This window comes from Cotesia typhae, unplaced genomic scaffold, assembly GCF_013202065.1.
Source record: "Cotesia typhae breed Kobodo isofemale line unplaced genomic scaffold, CoteBio_Ctyphae contig_44, whole genome shotgun sequence".
Lineage (NCBI taxonomy): Eukaryota > Metazoa > Arthropoda > Insecta > Hymenoptera > Braconidae > Cotesia > Cotesia typhae.
Genome location: NW_027423753.1, coordinates 4,379,928 through 4,393,075, shown reverse-complemented (window position 1 = coordinate 4,393,075; position 13,148 = coordinate 4,379,928). Strand labels below are relative to the sequence as shown.

General features: G+C 29.2%; 1 protein-coding gene across 2 annotated transcripts in view; it reads left to right on the top strand.

Moving 5' to 3' along the window:
* The window catches only part of Shrm (shroom), a 124,495-nt gene that overhangs the window by 19,153 nt on the left and 92,194 nt on the right, over window positions 1-13,148 (top strand). The gene's annotated exons all lie outside the window — the stretch shown is intronic.

Here is a 13,148-nt window from a genome sequence, read left to right as displayed (position 1 = left end):
ACTTGAAAATTTGTTGTAAATGTTAAAAATCGCAGTGAAAATTTTTCTGACAATAATTAAAAAGAATTCAAATAATTGAAAAAATATTAGAAATTTTTGATAACATTAAAATTAAATTTTGATATACAAATAAATCATTTAAAAAATTTGCGTGTAGAGTTTTCTACATTGATAAAGAAATTACTTTAATTCAACAGAAAAAAATTTTCAATTAAAACAATAACTTTGAATAGTTAAATTATCTTGAATGAAAATAAAAATGATTAAATTGCGTAAAATTTACATCTTAGTTCAATCATTTTTCTCTTCAAAATGACATTCTTGGTTCAATATTTTTTATTATAAATCAAGTTAATTTATACAATCTATAATTTCTGCAAAATTAGAGTATTTTTCTAAACTTTTATTGTCATTATATTCTTATCAATAAATCCTAAAAAAATTGTGAGCTGTTATTGAATCTGTTTAAAAATTTTATTTATTTACTTTGAAATTGACACCATTTGCGAATAAACATTAAAATTTTAATCCAAGTAAAAAATAGAATTGATAAAAATTTCCAGTTGTGACTAATAAATTCACACAAAAACAAAGATATTTATGTATTAATAAATCTCGAGGTGAAAATAAGCATCGAGTTAACTGTACACGGTTTTGTGTATCTGTTGATAGTTGTAGACATTGATAGGTCGTCGTAGTGTAGCTTTTCTTAATTCCAGGTGTTAACGGTTAACAAATAATCCAAGAAAGATTCTCACATTCTGAAATGAGTGAAATTAAAGTGAGCTCTGATGCTCTCATCTACCTCTGGCACTAACTCTAACTCGGTGTAGGTGAGGTTGTTGATGAACCAGCATAGTGGGAAGTGGGGTCGTTATTTTCCGGCATTCCTTCATTGTTTCTCCTTCGGCCTCGACATTACTTTCTACAAAAAAGGTGCTCTTACGTTACGCAGCTACCATGCCTCTACTTATACTTATATCAACTTCTTATCTTCCTCTTGCTCTTGCTCGCGTTCTCCAGTTACTCGGGCATACTCGCGGTCTCTATTCTCTCGCGATTCCCCTTACCTGGATTCCACCTTAAACTCATATTAGCTTCTATTCTTTTCTTACTTAATTCGCGTGCATCCTCCTTCTATTCACAAGAATACATTTTTAAATTACACATAAGCCATTTGCATTCGCGTTTATTATATACTATTTATTGCACGCCAGTAACCTCCGTGATTGTTTGTCAACAACTACATAATTTAACAAACATAAACACACGTATTTATATTCATTTATCTTACGAGACAAAACACTTGTTCAAATACCTCGTGACGAAAGCATTTAAATCCACTTTCGGTTGAACTAAGTAAATCCTTGATAAAACAAACAAATAATGTTCAATATTTAATAATAATAATAAATAACAAATATTATTCTTGTTTGTATTGTCTTTTTACTTCAAAGTAAATTTAACTACAATAATATCAATATTAATATTGATAATTATATTCAAGAAACCCGGTAGCGTTCGTACCAACGACTCCTTTCAAAGTCATCGACATTGATGATAAACTTACATATTTTAACTCATTTTATTCATTAATTTTTATTCTTTATAATTTATTAAAAATTTTATAATGTTTAATAACAAGTTTTATTTTATTTACTATAAATTAGTAAATTAATAAAAAGTGCAAAGATTTTCAATATTAAAAAATTCATCGGAATTTTTTTTTAATAAATAATAGAAATTATTTTAAATCAGGAACGAGTATATGTTCAGACAAAAAATATACGGTCGATGATTTTGAAAAATAAATGGTTTTACGTCCTTAAAACAAAAAATTTGAATAATTAAAATTTTTGCCTTGATTTTCATATTCTTGGCTCAAAACAGACTATTAGATCTTAAAATGAATTAATTGCAGTAAAAATGTTATATCCTTAATCTAAAAATAAATTGTCTCTTTCAAGGGTCGAGCAATTTTTAATAAATTCAATTTATTTCATACATTTTCTTTGTTTCAAAATATATTTGTCAACAAACGATTCATTAAATTATAAAAAATTTAATTAAATTGAAGCAAATTATAACTTTTTGCTTAAATTCCAATAATAAAATTTGAAATATAAAAACTAAAATTTAAAATGATTTAAAAATTGCTAGCAATGAAAAAGTACATAATATAATAATTATAATAATAATAATAATGATAAGTATTTTAATTTAACCAAGTAAACTAAACTCCTCATACTTTAATAGGCTTTCATTGGCATGCTCAAGGTCAAAAGCTATCTCCGGTTGTTAGTTTTTAATAATAAGCTGGGCAGAGTTAAGTTAAACTCGTAGGACGTTTTCTCCGCATCACATTTATCTGTGTATTAAAGTATAAATAAGTATAAAGTATAAATATAAATCGTTGTTGTGTTATATATATTGGTATCGATATAGATATAGATATAGGTAGGGTATAAGGAATAAAGTATAGGCAGACGCGTTTATACCACTTGGGAATGATGAAAGAAGGGAAAGAGGAAAGGAAGCACGCGTGACAGGCCTTAGCAAATCCACGTCTCAGGTATGGCAATCGATACATACCTGGTGGGATGCAGACCCCATAGCCTTGCAATCTACCGACTAAGATGCTTGTTAAATCCCAGGCTCCACTGCCAGCGTACTTGTTCCAGCAGGTTCTGCACGTCGGTCAAGACCCTCACCCATCACTGAATCACTGAATTACTGCATCACTGCATCAATGTGTTTCTCTATCCAACTAATAATAATAACAACCAACTAACCAAATCAAAACCAATCTCGACAAAATAACCCCAGCGGAGGTCCCTCAGCTCCACAGTCAATTTGAGTTCCATGAAAACTTTAAGTCACTGTCTTACATTCAGAAATTTTATCTATTTTTATTATGAATTAATTTGACGGAAAAATTGTTTTATACAGAAAAAAGATATATTGGTTTAAGAACACTATTCTTGTCTACAAAAAATTTTTAGGAAAACAATCAATGTCTTGATTGTTACATTATTTGTCTTGAAATTATTTTATTATTGATATGATAGATTAAAAAATTAAATATCTCGAAAAAAGAGCTACATTTTATTTGCTCCAAAACTAAATATTTCTCAAGTCTCGAACATTAATGTTCTTGAATTAAGTATTTATTTGTTGAACTTAGAGAAAAATTTTTTAAGTTATTAAATCTTTTACGTTTGAATAAAAATTTTTTTTGGCTTAGTTTGAAAATAAATTTTTTAAAATTCAAGTTTTTTGATACTATTTACTTAAAAAAAAATTTCTTTCATTAGGAAAAAGAACTTTTTTAGTCCAAAAACAAATTTTTGATTACTATTTATTTATTTGTAGGTTTTTATAATATTTTTCAAATTAACAAGAATATTTTTTGCTATTAAATAGAGTGCAAGTTAAGACATACATCATAATCATAAATATTCTGTTTGATCATCGTAATTAAAATGATCGTCCAGACGATTCAGTTATGTGGTTCTTTTATATATGTATGTACTAATACAATATCTTATCTCAACTCCGGGCAAAGAGACAAACGCTGCTCACTCATGATAATTCAAGGCCAAGATACTTGATCCTTTGGCTTTTATTAAATATTTATATTAAATATTTCATCCATGTGATGCATATAACACAAATGAATGAATAAATAAAAGTAAACAGCCAATAAAGAGTTGAAATTGGTTATCTAGTCGTGGGTATTTGCTATTGAATTGGTAATTAATTAAAAGAGCTAAGGAAAAGGAAAAGGAAATAAGCAACCAAAGAGTGTAGTTGCGATCCGGTCAGTTATTAATTAACCACGTAAACAAAATAAATATAATAATAATAACAATAAACTATTATATAGTTTGGTTATAAATGTGAATTTATAAATGGCCATCATTAATTTAGTTTGTCGATCTCCAGCAGAATAAGATGTAGATAAGATAATTAAGTTTGATGAAAAATTAACCGAGAACAAATAGACACCGTTATACAAGTTGGAATGGGCGTGTAAACATCCTTCGATTGCACATCGGCAGCAAAGCCTTTGCTTATACTTATATATTATATTACTACATATATGTATTGTACGTGTAGCTTCTTAACCGTCTTCACTACTATACACTGTTATGTTACCACTATTATATGTTGTCCAAGTATATTGTTGTGTTACATGTATGGTGTTTCATCGTCTCACCAGATTCGCATGGACACAATAAACGTATCGCCATTTAATGAGCATCTACAACAGAGTTACAAACCTTATTATCTTTTATGTACAACTTGATACTCACGATATTAACAAAAACAATTTTTTTATAGTTATAATAATAATAATAATAAATTTTTTATTTAAAATTAACTAAAAATTTTACTATCATCAAACACTACTTTGAATACTAATTACATATTTTCTTAAATATCATGCATGCATGTAGTGCTATAAATGGTTATGCAGTTGGGTTCATTACTCTTTGATAAATAAATCCGCTAATGAATAAATAAGAAAAAAAAAATAAATAATAATACTAATAATAGAATGAAAAGAAGAGCCACTGGATTGCGCAAAGAAATTACTTTGCTCAAAAAGGATTATGCGAACGCGGTAGTCTATAACATCAGCGAATGGATTATTTTTATCCGTCTTTCAACTCTCAATATTATTATTACCGCGATAATAATAATTATTATTAAAATGTAAAAGCATGTATGTATGTATGCCTTTGATTTTTCCTCTATTCAATTCCTGATAGAGTCTTTCTACATCTGAGATCTGAGCTTGGCGCAACAACTAAACAGAAAACAAACTAATACTCTAATACTCGATTAGCTCACAGAGCTACGGTGTAATTATTTAAGTAATGAGCAATGAGTAATGGGATTAATCTATATCTCTGGCAAAAATAATAGTTATTTGTAATTTGTTATTTATATTATATTATATATATTATAATGTGTGAGAAGTAGGTGATAAAAAATGTTGCTCGAAAATTCCTTAAAGTCAATGAACCTCGACTTGGCGATTTATTACGATAAATAGTATCAACATGTGTCACGTACCTAGTACATATATATATATATATATATATATATATATATATATATATATATATATATATATATATATAATACTCGCTGCCGACATATATTTATATGCAATGTGTAATGTATTAACACTTTAATTTTTCGAGATTTCAATTCCTGGAGTGGTGTGTAGGATGTAGGTGAGCTTCAATGCATCTTAGGCCGCGGCCGCGAACCTAATTTATATTTCACGCAATCAGATGTTATAGTACTGTACTGAGCATATGCAGATGTGCTGCAAAGTATCGCCGTTTTATTTCTTGGGGTAGAGCTGAGATCCAGGATCCTATTCGATGATGATAGTCTAGTATTATATGTCCGTAGATATGGGATTTATAACGCGGGCTTACTTGTAAGCATCATGTACTGAATATAAGCATTCCTTGGTCTCTGTGGCCAGTTGAATCGGCCATTAGTTTTCGTTCTGTTAAGAATATATTTATTTATTTTAGTTGGGTATAAATATTAACAGCATGCTCTAAGCTGATTTCTTCTGTCACGCTTCTTGTTTTACCCTTTACTTTTTACCATCGCTTAGCTATACCCTTATTTGATCCAGATTTATAGTTCCGTTCATTTTAAGTAGGTCCATTGTAATCATGCAGAATTGCTCTGTTTTTAGCTTATTTATTAAACAAAAGTGTCATGATGTCTTTCTACTTCTAAAAATGTACTTAGACTTTTGATTTATAACTTTCAAATTTTAATTTCTTTTAAATGGTTAGAGATAAAATTTATTAGGACTATTTTTATAAAAAAGTAAATTTCTTACAAAAAAAATTTTTAGAAAATTTTTTGAATCTTCAATATTTTATCCATAATTTTGATTTAAAACTTTTACAAATAATCATTCATCTAATTTGAAAAAATTTAATTTTTTGACCTTTAAACTCGAATTTTCTATAAAAAAATTTCTCTTATAAATTTTTTAAATATTCAATATTTTACCAAGAGTTTAAATTTCAAATTTCCCTAAATTTGAGTAAATTCAAAATTGGTTTAGTGTGCAATAAATAAATTTTCTCAAAAGTTAAGCACTATATTTATTGTAACTTTCACGTCGTGTTTTAAAAAAATAATTCCAGGTAACTCTTGAGTCAACACATTATTCATTTCTTAGCAATTTTTTTTTTGCTCATTCCAGAGATTACGAATCAATTGTTCAACAATTTCTTCATCATAATTACATTTAAAAATAGTCAACCAGAACCTAAGAATAAAACTAGCTTACGTAACACTGTAATTCTCAAAACTCTTTACTCATTCTAAAAATTCTTCAATACCCAAATTAGTCTAATAAAATTCTTTTTCCTAAATTTCCATCATTCCGTAACAAATTCCACTCAATTGTATTCTACCTTCTCTAAAAAAGAACCCTTATTTATTCTCATCATCTATTATTATATACAAAACATCAAACTTCCTCGGTACGGGTTCTGGGATCAACAATTTAAACGATTTAAACACAGAATAAACAAGAGGTCTTTGTTATTACTAAAAGTAATCTCAACAGTCGGAGTGAAACTTGTAACAATGCAGATGGTTATAAAACGACGGGCTAGTTGATCTCGTAAACTCTCGTTGACTCGGTTGTTGAGAAATCTATCTAAGATCTGTTTAGTTGTATCCAAGTCCATAGTCATCGTGGTGGTACATATCGTGTCTCGTCATGTAGCATGCAGCTCCAATACAACTTAAGCACACCAATGCTTATTCTCCTCTCAAACTAAACTTTTAACTTAAACTTTTATTACATCTCAGTACGTTCATCTATATATTTATAAATATAATAAAGATATCGTCATCATCGTTTTAAATTGTAGTTTCATTCAAGTCGTGAGAATCGGGTACCACTTGGAAATATTCAATTTATATCATTATAAATATTTGATACATATATTTTTAACACATCATCTGTGACAAAGGATTTCTTGTTCAGTCTACTCTGATCTGGGTTTTTACCCTTTCGTAATCGATTTTCTTCTCAGTAATGATTTTATTAATTTTTTTTATCTTTATTATACGTATTTGCTGATAAAAAATATCCATAACACAATTATTTAGTATTTTTCAAATATCTTTATTTTCTGGTAATAAATTATTATTATTATTATTATTAATTTAAAATTTTATCAATAATTTTGGCCTCAACTTTTTTACAGTTAATTTTATTTCACAGATTCCAACTATTCGCTTTGTAACAAATATTAATAACTTACATTTTGTTTATAAACCATAACGAACGTCATTGATGCGTACAGAGCATGTCCGCTAGTCGATACCTGCGGCGGTTTGCATTATTATCTTAATTAATATTAACAACCGGGCGATTCCCGCGGGTAAATTTAATAACAAAAAGTTATTAACCGTGGAAAAGTTAGTGCATAACGGTAAAGACTGTCTTATATAAATAAATAAATAAATAAATAAATAACAACTTAATACTTTGAATTTTCGGTATTGAGTTATTATTTGACTCTGTCATCCATGAGATTTCCTCTACTGTACGGCACAAAAAAAGGTTCATTATTGTTCCAATTCACATCGAGTTTTATACAATAATGATATTTACTTTGGCTTATATTGATCTTTATTTTGCATTAATCATTGAATTATTATTTTAAATCAAATAATAAATTAATTCTTTAATCCTAATTCCCAATCCAATAATTGACATCGAACACCACTATTCGAGACGAGCCGTCTCATCGTTAGACGAGATCGATATAAATTACTGTAATGTAATTCTAAGTCAATGAAATTTATAATGTTAATTCACTAAATCTGTATACAAGAACAACTTGTAAAAAATATTGGGATTGGACCAGGCTTAGAGTTGAATCTGTATCCTCCTGATTACGTCTGAGTGCTCTATGACTTAAGCTACCGGATCCAAAAGTAGTGTTTGATATCAATTATTGAATTGAAAATTAATTCAAGATTTTATTAAAAATTCACAACTATCTTTATTAAAAACTATTATTATTATTATTAAAAATTAAAATACTTAATGAATAATATTAATAACTCAAGTATCAAATTTCATAAAATACAAAAATATTTACTATAGTTGATCTTGGTCTCAATTTTGTATTAATCTTCTTAACTTTTTGTCTTCTTTATCCTTAACTCACAGTATACGTACCATTATATTTTCTGTTGATGTTGATGGCATTCGCTGCCGGCTGTTGTATTCTGCTCTTCTTCTTCTTCATCTTCTTCCTCTTAGCTACAGCGAATAACATTAATAATAATAAAAATGAATAATAATACCAGCCGAAAGAGAAAGAGTAAAGTTTCGACAATTTAGCTCGGAACGATTTAGTTTTTTGGCATCATCACCGGGACGAATTATGCAAATACTTGATATCGACATGAAATGGCTTTCTATACTTACAGTCTATATAGGCACTTTTGCGGCTTAAAGCCCTGGACATTTATTATATGTTGATGCTTCCATCGACATATCCACACATTGGAATTTACCCGATAGTAAACTTGAGCGAGGTGGTTTAGTTCTGTAGTTGTTAAACCGCGTTATCTGCATTCCTTCAATGCCCGTTAAATTTAAGTTTCTCGCGGTCGTTAAAAAATTGATTGATTATTATTTTATCTTCATATTATTTTATCTGGAATTTTAAATTTATTTTTATTTATTCATTCATTCATTTTCATTATTATTTATCAATAAATAAATATAAATCTAAAATAATAATTCAGCAACTGAATTTTTATGTATTTACCATCAACAATACATATGTCATGCCTGTGAACAATAACATTACTTATAAATTAGCTTTCCGTCAAGATTAAAAGTGAACTTGTTATTGCTCTTATCGCGTACAGGGAAACGCTGTTGATTGTTTTGAGTTAGCTTCGATAAGCATATGCACGTGACAAATTGAAACTGATGATTACTATGACGATTACTAATTACTAATTACTCAACGTCTCTCGTCGTTCATTCGTCCATAAATTAATTTAAAATGTCTGATAGATTTAACTTGCATAATTTTTAATTACAAATGGAATCGAAAGTGACAGGAGACTTATCGGTATCTAAAGCCTCTGGTCAGTAGATAACTGCTGGAATTAATTCACTACAGCATGGAACACACACCAGAGCCAGTAAGTGTATACCAGAAAATGCTCCTTAGTCATTACATTACATTACATTACATTAGTAATATATGTAGCCGCTTAAAAGCTTGAGAGTACATCTAGGATACCCAAGAAAGATAACCGTTACTTAATACTCTTGTTCACTATAAGATAATTCGAGCCTTATCCCATACGATCATGCACTTATATTTTCCAATTCAGACTTTTAGACTATCATAACGAGCGCATTTCTCAACGGTTAATACTTATAAATAGTTAATACTTGCCAGCTGTTTGTTTATTACTTGTCAAAAATTATGAGCATATTGTCAAGACGTTATTGACAATTTGTTCTTCGGAAGCACACAGAAAATGGATATCTTGATTCAAGAACGCCACTGATGCCTAAAAGAAATTTTTAGGAAGACAACGAATAACTTTATTCGAGAAAATTATTTTCTTGATATCGAACATTTTGATTTAAAAATTTTTAATAATTAAGTAAATAAAGTGAAATTATTTTTTAATTAATATATTTTTATTTTTCCATTTAAACAAATGACGGACTAATAAATTAAATTTCTCGAAACACTATAGCTACATTTTACTTGTTGGAAGTTATGGATAGGATTAATAATAAATAAAGTCAAAAGACAAGGTTATTATCAACATAGAGTGATTCAAATAGAATCTTTATTTTTAAAAAGGAATCGTATCGAGAGAAGTGTCGTTACTTGACAGAGTTTAGTCGCAAACTAACTATAATGTTAAAACTATTTTATTGTAAGGTCTAACCCTCTGTATTGTCCTTAGTAAAACACATGTTTTTCTTCTTAACTAAGACCGTAATATTTGGTTGTACTGTACAGTGTAAAATAAGGAGTCCTTTGTACAAATTCAAGTATCTAAGGTCATAAAATCAAGCCTATACAGGCTTTTTTATTCTCGCTGCACAAATGTGCTTTAAATGTGTTTTTCACATTTAAAAACTAATAAAAGAAAATACGTTATTTTCCTAAAATAAATATTTCTAAGAACAAAATATCTAAAATATAAAACTAAAAGTTTGTAACTTGGATTTATTTTTGTACAGAGAATCCAACATTACTTGGTCCAAAACTAAATAATTCAACTCAAGAATGTGATGATCTTGGCTTTAGATAATGAGACAACAACGTTGCCTCAAAATGTCTTCAAAATCACACATTACTAATATATCAATTGATAAAAGAGTAGTATCACTCTTTCTTAAAAGGGGGGTGGGGGTCCGATGAGGGTTCGAGTCCACTTTTGGACGTATTTTACATTATGTCTAGTTTGTCAAAAAATTAATTTTCTCAAGTCTAGAACATTAATATTCTTGAATTAAGAATTTATTTGTTAAATTTACAAAAAAATTTCTTAAATCATTAAGCCTTTTACGTTTGAATGAAAATGTCTTTTGGCTTAATTTAAAAATAAATTTTTTTCCAATCGAAATTTTTTTTTTTTAAATTCAAGTTTTTTTGAATAAACCTTTTTTTCTGTCCATACATTACAAAAAGACAAACCAATAACCAAGATCCGACCGGATCTTGATGGTGTCTTGTTGCTAACTGTTTGCGGCAAAGTTATTTTCCTTCCGGGTTTCGGGCTTTCTTTTTCTTGAGCGTGCTGGTGTTGACGAGATCGACCTTGTATAACAGTATCAAGATACAAAAGCACCAGGTGCCATTGAAAGCAACCACTAGTAGGGCCTCCAACCCCAACATTACAGCCGAAGAAGCCGTATCATTCAATAGAATAATGAACTAAAGAATTGTGGATACGATTATGCACGGAGAAACGTCGCATCAATTTTATAAATAGTTTCTATTTCCGAAACTATTTATAAATTTCATTATTTTTTATTACTTATTATTTATTATTCAACTGCTGAACATATTATAATTTTTATTCGAGTGATTGCGCAATCTAATTGTTACGAAAATAGCTCGGTAATCGTGACCGGCGCATTCTTGGGTTTTTAAATTAAACTACACCATTCTGGATTTCTGTTGGGCGTAATTGGTGTAACAGGTTCAACAAAGAAACGAATCGGATAAATGAGCATTCATGTGAACTGAATAAATGAGAGCATTAATTATGTATTCAAAAAATTCCAGCCAAGGTTCCTGTTCTGACTTTAAATTATTTTCATACTTTGTGCACTAAAAGTATTATTGTGATTGTTATTCTTGCTTTCATTTTTTCCTCTGACAAATTTTCTGCTCTTATTACCATGATTTGTCAGCGAAGACCCTCGTAATTATTAAGCACAAGGACTCCAAGAGCAAACAAACAAATAAATCCAGTCATTATCCTTTAAAATATAGAACATTTGTTTTATAATTTTTTAGTCTTGGAAATATTTATAATTGTTTTAAATTTCTTAAAAATTTTATTTCAGACTTGAAAAATTTATTAAGAATTGTCAAATTGTTTATTTCAAATTTTTCATAAAATTATAATTATATCAAAAAAATATTTATACCCATTTTTTAGCTCTGTGTTAAAAATTAAAGTTTTTAATCATCGGTAACTTTTAGAAATAATCTATAAAGGATTAGAAATTGAAAATACTTAAAAAAAAACTTCAAAATGCAAAAAACAATATTTTGATTTAATTAATTTGACAAGAAGTTTATCTTGTTTGGTTAGATTGCTCCATAGTAATTAAAAATCTTGAAAATTATATATTTTGCAGCAAGTTGAATTACGGAATACGCCTACTAAAAAATATTAAGAATAATTATTAGTTCGTGATGTCTTGAGGATATTAACTCTTTTGTTTGTTCCGCACATGGAGAGGTGAGCATTTAAACTACCTTGGCAAAAACAATAAACATTATAGGATAAATAGGACTTTCTAGTGATTATTCTCGTTGATAATTGATATCTTTAATGGACATTTTGGCTTTTAAAGGTCTACAACTTAGACCCAAAAGATCTAATTTTAACAAGCTATAAAAATCTTGTGTTTACTTTTAGCATCAAATTACATCGTTTGTCGATTCCGAAATGATTTGATCTGAGTAAAGTTGGCACTCTTATTGGAACGTAAAAGTAACATTTATCGTACCTGGACTACCTTCAGTACTCAGGTCGTTATCCTCTCACCACAAGTGATATGGTTAATCGATTGGACATGACTCCTCATTTTTACTTCTCAGCCCAGAGAATCCTTCTTATAAAACCGCCCGATCTTTGTGTTATGTATTTTCATACATTTCTCAGGATTAGGCTCTTGATCCTTTTAATATACATCAGACGCTTCCTCTTAACTTGCACCTTAAGCTTTAACTAGTCATTTACCGGGTCCTTTGATGCACAATTTAAATAAAATTCTCAACAAGTCATCAACTCGAAGAATCCAGTGCATAAAGGTTAATGACTGGCTGACATAAGAGACACAAAGTATGCCCGGGAGCCTGATTCTGGATTCTGCCTTGGGAGCCATATTCTAGTCACCAGTCAACTGGATAAACTTCCTGATGACGCGAGAAAACCCTGAAAAACTAGTCCAGTATTCTTGGCAAGCCAGCCGAAGCAAGTCTTGAGTTCCTCACCAGTACTACTGATACTAGAGGAAGCATTTAAATAAAAAGCACCAACACTTTTCTTGGAGGACAACCGACCAAATGTGGATTACAGGAATTTAAACTACGCTGGCTTTATTTAACTTTAACTAGACTCTGGTATTTCCAAAGTGCTAGGTGATTCACTCCTGATAATAACGTGTGCTTTAGATTACGCCGAGAATCTACTAGTTAAATAAGTACCAGCTCATCCACGCTAACGCTAACGTTAGGTTGTCTTTGTTTGTGTTTTTACGTGGAAAGGCTCATCATTATTATCATCATCATGATACTCAAGGTTCTATCATCGCTCTACCGGAATAGTATAGTGTTTTGATGGTTATG